Here is a 10870-nt window from a genome sequence, read left to right as displayed (position 1 = left end):
CATTTTTGTCTGAAATGTTATGAACATGAATACAATTTTTTTATATGTTGGTGGTTGGTAAGTTGTTCATACCAACTTAACACAACGGTTTTAACAAAAAACAAACATGAGCAACTATACAATTACAGCTTGTTTGGCAAGAGTTTTTATCATGTGACTCGCACCCGATCATTCTGTATTGCACAACCAATAGGTGAGCTACTAAGCAAGTTTAACATTAGAAAGAAACCAGTTGGGGATGAAAATGTTAACATTAGTTTACGAATCATACACAATTGTTTGATAATCTACCCTTATAATCGTAATATGAGTGAGAATGAAAAAAGTTGGTATTTTACTGCCACTAGGGTTAATTTCAACTGGAAAACGCAGTGAATTATTGGAGTCCTATTTTTTCAGTTTATTCAGCGAGGCAGAATAAAAAAAACAAAACAAAACACTGCAACTAGAACACAAAGAAAATGCTTGGCTTTTCAACAATCTATATCAATAAAGGTAAATGTCTCATTTTGGGGCTACACATATTCTTTACAGAGAGTTAAGTCCTGCTAAATAAATTGTATTGACTGAGTTAATTACAGATAAATCTATGGATTTTACATGCCAATTTTCAACACTCTTCAGAGCCATATTCACCATATTCAGAAAAGCGATTGATCGATATTTCCCAAAAACCAGTTTGTGAAGCTCTATAATTGATTCCTCTTGATCTTGAATGTTTGGTTAAATCCACGGCTTCAACTCTTCTATCTCCCCTTGCCCTTTTTCTTTTCTTTCATCTATCCATTTTCCTGTTGATTTTTATCCTTCACGTTATTAGCATGCAGCTCTTCCCTCAGCTGGTGTTTGCAGGTATGCGTTACACTCAGCATAGTTCAACTTCATTGATCTGAGCAAAATGTTCAGAAGTTCTTTTCATACTATTTAATTCAATCCGCTTTCATCTTAAATGAAACATGTGCGGTGTTTGTTCGCAGGTTGCCACTGATTTCTGCTGTGCTTTTCCGGTTTCTGATTGCTTGTCTTTGTTCGTTCCTTATATACTTTGTCCTATATTGTTTTTTTAAAGAGTTGTTCATTGATTGTCTGCAAATGTGATTGCTTGACAGACTCCTGCTGTCTGCGCAATTACTGCAAACCAAAACGAGACACCATAGAGTACATGCAATCTCATGTTACTGCTAAAAATAGTACAAAATAAGTATATCCAGTGTTCCCAAGGTCCGAGTGTTGTGCTTATTTTAAGAGACATTTAAAATAATCAGCTGATTGGCCCAATGCGGTCTCTGTTGGAACAATATCTTAACAGACTGTTTCTGTCTTGTTATACTGAAGGTGCTATATGGATATTCACAGTTTGTTTTTGTATCCCATGTGTTATGTATCGGCAGAATGCCCTACAAAATACACCGATAGCATCAGCTGTGACGTGTCTGCCTTTATCCCCATGTTGCCACAATTATGCCATCATTGTCATTATTTTCCACGGACCATTTGTGAATGATGTCGAATGTGGGATTTAATCACATCCTGTCTCAGCTGTACAAAACATTCACCCTTGACTTTTTCTCACACAACAGCTAATAAGTGCTACTCAGTTATCTACCACTCCTGTCATCGGGGCTTCAGAAAAAAACAACTGATAAATTACAACAATAGTATTAGTAATCCAGTCTGGAAAACATCCCGGTTTGCGTCCACATGTGGTTTGTCATTAGTTCATGACATAGTTAGAGCGCATTCAACAACGAATACATTTGATGATTACTAACAAATGATTCCTTTGAACAATGTTCACAAAAATCTTGCTTGGCTTAGTCTCATCAGTGAATTGTACAGAGCCACTACTGACTAATTTTTTGGTTTATTTAATCAAACAGTTAATATGATTTTAATAACTATATATTAATGACAGGATTTACTAAAGATGCACAGTGAAGGAAGTGCGGACACCGTTATTTTTAAACCTGACCTTATTAAATATGCAATTGTAAGTGTTTCACTTTGATACTAAAAATATATGGGAGGAGAATATCAAAATGCATCACGCAACATGATTTATTCATATTTTTCACCATTATTTGACTGCCAAAAAAGCGTCTTAAACTGTTTTGCACCTGTTCACACCCGGATCTGATAAGCATGAGCTTATTTGTGATTACACTTGTCATATTGCAGTGGCTCAAAATGTAAATGAGAAAGGCACAAAATCTGTGTTCTTTAATTTGAGCAATAAAAGCCATGCTAATTTGCTGGAGCTAATTTGCCCTGTTTATTTATTCTGGCCTTTAGTATTTAACTGTTATTTTATAACAAGAGACAATTTAGAAAGGAATCATTCCAGTTGGTCTATTTTGCATCCTGCTTTGTTGGACTATTACTGGATTATTATATATTTTAAAATGTTGACATGTTTTAAAAGCAAAGTGTCATTTTAAAGGAAAATTTTCAACCAAATTTATAAAATAGTTACAAGGTGTAAAAATTACATGATCTAAGACCTTTAAGACCTTTATCCAACACACCCTTGTTTTCATTCTTGTTAAGTTCAATATGGCATCTATTCTGAGTAAGGTCTGTAAGGTGACTGTAGTGGTGGTGTAGTAGATAACGTAGCAGATTGTTTAATGGACTGCTTCTAAGTGGTACCTATAGAGTTCTTGTGTAGAATATGTCAGAGACTCTGTTGCTCTGAATAACTGTAAATGTGACAAAAAATACCTGACTTGAGAAGAACATGGCAACAAAAAATCCTGCCATTTGTATATCATATAACATCATTGGATTTGTTGAGTGGTGACGTTTGAGAAATGTGCAGTGAAATTTGTTGTAAATGGCATGGTTGATTTTCCATATAAATAATGTAACTTGGATTGAAAGGATTTGAAGCGCTACTCTGTGAAATCTATTTGTGTTTCTGGCGTTTATGACTGATTCTGGTGGGTGATTCATTTCATGGTCTCTTCCAGCCCGCATCAAGTATTCATTTCACCTTTTCACATTTGGGAGTACCTTTGATCTTCGTAATTCTTGCACACAGACATCTGGAGAAAATTGTGGTGTTCACAAAGTGTTGTTCGCAAATGAGGCAATTATACTTCTCAAAGGACTCAGTTCACTTCAGATAATAATGCAAGACGAGAATACAAATGCTCGGAAACGGCATGGCAAATATTAGAAAATCACGAAAATATCAAAGGAAAAACATATCACCTGCTATGTCCTGTAAAGGTCCATTCACCCACACATGCACATATTTCTCCTTGAATGGCTGTTTAAAGGTTTATTTTTCTAGATCCATTTGCAGATTTGCATCTTATCCTCATTTGCAGCTTTGAATTATATAAATAATTCTAAACCAAAGCTTGTCTGACACATTAATTACCAACGTGAGCAATGTCTCATCCTTTAAACTTGTATTCATTCAGCTTCATGCTGCAGCCAGTACTTTTCCAGCAAATAAACTTATGATATTCTGTACTTTTATAAAATTGGAACAGTCATTTGTTATTATGACTAAAGGGAATATCCTTGTAAATGTCTGTGAGTCATCTTTGGAAAATAAAACTCTCATAAATGACAGCAATAAAGATTGCAACTCTTGCAAAGTTTCAGCTCTAATTCACTTTCAGTGATGTTTAAATTGAAAGGACATTTCAAAATACTTGCATATAAAGTGATGCTACTTGATGCTCCAGGTATTAATAAGATATCTGGTACATGTTGTTTTTGTAAATGTTTTAGATTTATTTTTAATTTTATTTAATTTTATTAAATGTTTTGATTAGCATATTAACATATATATTATTTGTACATTGTGTATATACAGAATATTTCAATGTATTCATTTCAATTTATATTTTTTTAACCCTTTAAATTAAGGTAACCCAAAGCACAACGATAACTTTTGTGGTATGGTAAGGAAGTTAAAAGTTTTTTTTTTACATGTGAAGGATACGTAAAGTTAGTATAGGTAAACAACTGGGAAATAAATTGTGCAGTTATATTAGATCTGTGTGGCAGCAATATAAGTTACAGTAAATAAATCAGTAATTGGGTGGAATTTTACAGGTTAATCTTTTTTCATTTTACCTTGGTTTGTGGATGCATTGGGGACCTGATTTTAGCACTTAAAACCTGAAAGATGTAGATTTTCATGATATGTCACCATTAACATCTAGTTACTGGCGTACCTCAGGGCTCAGTTTTTGGACCACTTCTCTTCTCTGTCTACATGGCGTTACTAGGTTTGGTCTTTCAGAAACATTGCTTTTTTATTTCACTGCTATTTCGATGATACTCAACTCTACCTCTCAGAGGCTTTCTCTGTCCTTTTTCTATTCTATACTAGTTTTCTTTTTCTCTATCATAAACCCTCTAACACTAGATTGTCCTATTCTTTTTCTATAACCTTTTTTTAAAACCTTGCTATGACTATTGCATTAGGCTAACTGATACTTATCATAGCACTTGCGTATTATTTTGTTTGTTTTTAATGCTTTTATTTTCCTCACTTGTAAGTCATTTTGGATAAAAGTGTCTGCTAAATCACTAAATGTAAATTTAACTGGACCTTAGACATTTTTACAGTCATTTTTACAATATATCCTTTTTTATATTATTTTCCCAGTTAATAAAAATTTTGCATGCAAATTATTGTTGTTTTGTTTTGTTGTCAAACTGTAAAGGGCTTTCCCTAATTCAGTCATGACTAGCCTGAATAACCAGGCTTGCTGGCATTTATATCGGATCACCAGTTTTAAACATTATTAATGTAATCGCTCCTTTAGAAAGGGGGATTGACAGCATGAACTTTAAACAGAATGGTTGACATGAGACACTGCTGTGTGCTGCGCTCCCCTACAGCAAGAGATTTCGCTCCAAACTTTAAATTACGACCAAAATGGGCAGTAATTTCAAGCCCATTTTGACAGTTGTTCAGCACTTGATTTTTGAGAGTCTTTCACTGACTCCTAGAACGCTGTGATACTGCTGCACAGATGCTTGACACTCAGCTCTGCAATGCACCTTTTGTGCTTTGACACTGATGTTGAGAGAAAGACAATCCTCGGCTGACAGACCTTATTTATGGGGCCTTTTGATCATAGAGGACTTGGTTTTGTGACAGTCATTAGTTTGTAGTGCTGACTGCAGGGACCAAGCTGTGTCTGCCATGTTATGCTCCCCCTTTATCAAAAAGAACGAGTGGTTGGAGGGAGTAAGAGTCTCGCTTAGAACTTACAGCTGCTCTGTGATGTGGTCAAATAATGATGCCCCCAAAGAGACTTGGACAGAACAGGCAGAAGAAAAAACAAATGTGGTGTTTCATCAAACCAGTGCAATAGCTGATCTGAATGTTGCATAAACATTGAACATTTAGAGGCGTATATTATTCCCAGTTGCTACTTTAGGAACTGCATGAGGTAAATTAAGGTGAAGATATTTTAATTAGTCTCCTGATTGAGTTGACAATGACCCCCGTTTAGGTATCTAGCCTACTTTACTTACAGAGTCTATTAATATGAGCTGCCTAATGTCTCTAAATTGGATTTTTGTGTCTCACAATGTTATCCATTAAACCAAATTTCAAGGCTTTCACAACATTCCCTCAAGGTTAATATTTTTCAAATTAAACTGTCAGAATAGTGTCGGTTATAGTGAAATGTTTGAATAAAACACAGTAATGTGGCATGTCCTCACCTTTAATTAAAAATGTGTCACTTGAAAATTATATTTTCCTCTTGCTGGATATAAAATTGCGTAATGCTGGTAAAGTGATACATTTTTTTCCTCCCACAAGGACTCTTCTGAAAGCAAGGAAAATCTATTGCAATGCTTGAATAACATTTGAAATTGGATTTCTATTGGTTGTTGTGTTGAAAACTACAAGAGGTGTTAACAGGTAACGGTGGAAGTGATGTTTCTTTTTTTCATATTGAAATATATTGTGAAGACCAATAACAGGACATGAAATGTATGCGCAATAATAATAATAATAATAGTATGACGATGGACAAGCATGTAAATTAATTTGAAATGCTTGTAAGGACCTTTATGATTATCATTTTCTGTTGCCCTCGAAACAGTTTTTTATGGTGTGTGAAGGAATCATCTACAGGACATTAGAGTTTCATTATGGGAGGTGCTTCTATGGGCTAGGAATGAAGACTCAAGAGTATTTCGTTTTAGTGCAGCTGAACTTTAACAGCTGATAATCAATAAATAGTCTTAAGCCTAAAGCACTAGTGGAAGGGTTTTTAAAGAACCAATGTTTTCTGATGTTAAATGAAAGACAATTTAACAATAACAATATTTGAGTGGGATGGACATTGTAAAATACTATTATGAAAAGAACCACATACTGTATATGTTTTCAGTACTTCATGCTAATTTTGTCCTGTTTTGTTGTAATGTAATGTTTTTCCATTTTCCACTATATTCTTCCCTCAACTTAGACAAGTTGATGCGTACCTCCCCCATCTCAGTGCGTGAACTTAAACGTTCAAGCTGATTAGTTATATGTATGCTTGGCTTGATAAAATGCACTCTGTATATTTATTCTCATTTTAGTCTTATTATGGACACAATTAAAAACATTAATAACTGTTCTTTCGAGCATTTATACACAGATCAGCTGACATGAGCAGCTAGACAGGAACTAGTCACTGCTCATTTGTCTCCTCTAACCAATGACACTTCTGTTCTTGTTATCTGAATATAATTGCTTGGGTCTAATTGTGGCAGCATAATTGCAAGCACTTGATTCTGGCACATGCATTTGTCAAATATGAAGTGATGACCTAAAATTTGTCAGCAACCTATTACGTAAAATGCTCTGCTGAGCAAAGGGTACAGAAAAGAGGGGGAATGCAAGGCATTTGCATAAAAAGTTGTCAGAGTGCAGAAATTGGGGGGAGGGATGTTTTGTTTTGTTTTGTTTTTTGACAACTTTAGGATTCTGAATAAATGACCAAACAAGGTTCAGTTCTGAGAGAGACCGTGAGCAAGAAAACGCATACAATATTTAAAAAAAATTTGCATTTAAATACTAAAGAGAGCCTGAGTAATTTAAACACCGATTTTTGTATTTTATTTAAAACTGTCATTGTTTCTGTATTATAGGCCGTTATAATTAGGTTCTGCTCACCATTATAGGCTCCCAGTTACATTTTGCACTTGAGTGTAAATAACGCCTGGAACAATAAAATGTAAATTTTATGTCAAAGACATGGCATACAGTTGGATTTTCCATAGTGGTGCTTCGGTGTGGGTACATGCAGCAAAAGTATATTTAAAAATGTAATTTATTCTGTGTTAAAAAAAGCTGAATTTTCAGCAGCCATTACTCCCATGCCATATGTCTTACCCACATGACAGGTAGAAATTACATTGAAATAATATTATACACTCTCACTTTTTTTTTTTTTTTTTTTTTTTTTTTTTTTTTTTTTTTTTACAGTTTTTCTTATCAAATAAATTGAGCTTTGTTGAGAATTGCTTTGTCTTATCTTTAGCCTCTTAGGTGGTTAGTGAGTTACTATAATAGCTTAGTTCATTATTCTTCTCTTTTGATTTATGAATGAGTATTGTTTTTAAAGAAACATACACACACACACACACACACACACACACACACAGCTGTGGCTCCTTTGCAGATGCTTTTTCATTAATTCTGTGGTTTACCTCTAATCTAAATAGATGCACCATGTCTCATGTCTTGGTGTCAATGTCTTATGCCAGACACACGTATCAATTATCAGTGACTCCTTTATGAACTGATTTCCTTCACAATGAAATAAGACCATCTGTATGCAAAGACTATGTGCTGTGTTTGAATGAAAGGGCTGAAAGTCACAAGCTTGTTTTGTCAAAATTTACAATGTTCTTTAGAAAACCATAACTTAAAAAGAAGAAAATAAAGAGAAAATAAAAAGGCTGTTTTATGCTTGAATGCCTGGACTAATTTCCCCGTAGACGTAAGCAGCAAAAGACTCTGAGCTGTTATCTTTGACTAGTTTTTCAGTAGTTTTTAAAAATTCTGAATAAAGAAATATCAAATCATGCATAGGGCTGCTAACAAAACTATTTTTCCTTTCAGTCAACCCTTCATTCAGCTTAAATAGTCACTATAAGACTCTTAGAATACCTAGATTGTCTGTATTGTATTGTGCTACACATTATTATTCTTAAACAGCCTCCTTCTGCATTTCAAGTGGCACCCTACTGTTTTAGGTCCTGAAATGATTAAGATAGACCTGCAACTAATGACTTACATTGATATACTGCCTGAACGAATAGGGGAGAAAAACATCAACACACAACCTCGCAGTTTCTGTGATCCAGCTATAGCTGATGGCTTCTCAATTCCTACAATGGCAGCTTAGGACACATATCTAACCTTGGACACAGACAGAAAATTGACACGCTGCTCTTCTCCTAGAAGCAGTCTATCTTCTCGTAATCCAGCCACAAGCCTTGCAGTGATTTCCCCTGAAGAAACCGCACCACTGTGCATAGCTAGACAACTGATAACTGTCACAAATCACTAGGCTGTCATGAACACTTATGCAAAATACATTATGTTGGATAATGTTTTGGAGGGCTTTGATAACTGAAATTTAGGTGTCTTGAAAAGAGTCTTAAGTTGACAAGTCTTTTAAATCTTTTAAAGCAGACTTCTTATTTTTGTAAGAGTACATCTTTAGACACTTGTGCGCTCCTAAGAGCTTTTAATGGACATGAGTGATAGATATTTAAAGGAGGATTCTGGGTTTAATGCAAGTTAAGCTCAATCAACCGCATTTGTGGCATAATGATTGCTACAAAAATAATTTTAACAAATTTTCTTTACAAAAAGCAAAGTAAGGAACTTATAATGGGGCCTATTTTAAGATCATTTAAAGGCAGAAAGGTGAAGCCTATAGCTTTATGAAAGCACTTACAATAATTCGTCTACATGTTAAACCTGTGTTATGAGCGATAAATTTGTTCTCGTCATTTTTATGAAAAGATTAGTAAGCTTTTTTTCTCTCCACATTAAGTCTTTGTTCACCATTAATTGAATTGTCATTTATGAGACAGTGCTTCCCTGCTTTTGACAGAATTTTACAGCTTTCTGTGTTTTGATTTAGATGATATATGGGGAGTGCTATTACACAACTTCTGAAAGAATACAGAATCTCTGAATCAAAACACAGTTGAAGAAGAAGCATAACACAATTGTACCTTTAGCATGCATTTTACTATCTAAGTAGTAATATGTAACTATATTCACTCTTATAATACTACTGTAAGCCCTTTAAGGTTAAACAAGGTAGAAAAGTATCCCTCTTAAGGGTGCTGTCAAAGTGATAAGCATTTTTTTGAGTATTTGTCTTGTGGCTATACAGTTGAGATCATTTTAATGTGTACAGATTGTTCTCATTCAGTTCCCTTTTCAGTGCTTCATTACATCCCTTTTTGGCTGTTGTTGAAAGAAACGGAACTGCAAGTCAAAATATTTTTTGTGGTAATCATTAAGCTAAAAAGCTTTTTTTGTCATAAAATTGCATGCAAAATTTTTCACATTTTAAAAAAACAATAAATCTGACATTTAACATTTCAAGGCCAAGCAACATTTCTGTGAAAACTGTTTCTACAGGATGATGTATAATAGCTGTCATTCATGACTCATCCCAGTGTTTATACACCGTCTTTCCATCTGTGATTCACATCCAAGAAAAGAGCATCTGTTTGTCGCAAATAATGTGAATGGATTGACAGGGAACACACGCAGCTGTGCTTTTGACAGACCTCCAACTTGATATGTGTTGATAGACCTTCTATACAGTGATTGATTAAAGCAGAGGCAGATGAGAGGAGCTGGCAAAAGGAGGCGAAAGTCATCTCACCTGACAGCATCGAATGCAGATGGAGGTTGTGTGGAAACACACCGGTTCAAAGCTAAAGCTCATTAATCTAATTTCATTTTGATTACAAAGTTGGTTGCAAATTTCTCTGTCTTTTTCCAGATGCTGCTTCTAAAGGCTGTAATATACTACACTACATGACTTTTGCATAGATTATTGTCCCTTTTTTGTGGTTTGAAGTGTTCCCGAAAGTCGGAGTCATTCTACAGATTCCAGGTAATCAGAGTTGGCATATATCTTTAAAAATTGCGTGGTGTAAGAGGCACCGACTACAGGTTTTAGCCTTTATACTTCAACATTTTGAGTTGAGTTTAGAAGACATATTGTTTTCATTTCTTGTGCATATCCTAGTGCAATGTTTCTGTGTGAGTGTGTTGATTTTAGGAACGACTTGAATGTCTGGTACTTTATGATCCTCAACCATTTAGTGTACAAAGTTTTTCTCTGCAACCACTTTTACAAAAGTCATGTGTATGATTCCAAAATGTCCTGTAGAGTATTCTCACGTTACAATTAGCTAGTTAACAGCTGCATGTTCTTTATGTTTATCTCAAGTTTTTGTTGGGTTTCATTCAGTATCTGTGTTTTGCCCATTACGGTCCTGATTTTATTGGCCGTTTAATCCTTTAAGTGTTTTATTGGGTGTGCAGTCCCTAGTGTCAAGATGTCTGGACTAACACATGCACACTTTAGTATTTCATAAAGCTGCGGACTCTGTCTGAAAATCATCTCAGACAAGTGCTTAGTTTGCCACAGCCTCTTCCAATCTGGCAAAAGAACAGGATTGGCACTGCTTTTGAACTGCTACTTCAAAATATAAAGATTTCAGATGTTGAACCCGCCACCGTTTTCCAAAGAAATAAATGTCTTCACCATAAGACATTAAGGCACAAATTATATGAAAGTGGCCCCTAAATATGCTGTTAAATGGAAATAATAAGCAGTTAGTCACACTGAAGTCT

The sequence above is a fragment of the Puntigrus tetrazona genome, chromosome 12 (genome assembly GCF_018831695.1).
Source record: "Puntigrus tetrazona isolate hp1 chromosome 12, ASM1883169v1, whole genome shotgun sequence".
Taxonomy (NCBI): Eukaryota; Metazoa; Chordata; class Actinopteri; order Cypriniformes; family Cyprinidae; genus Puntigrus; species Puntigrus tetrazona.
The sequence above is the reverse complement of the archived record's forward strand: the minus strand, read 5'-3'. Positions refer to the sequence as shown.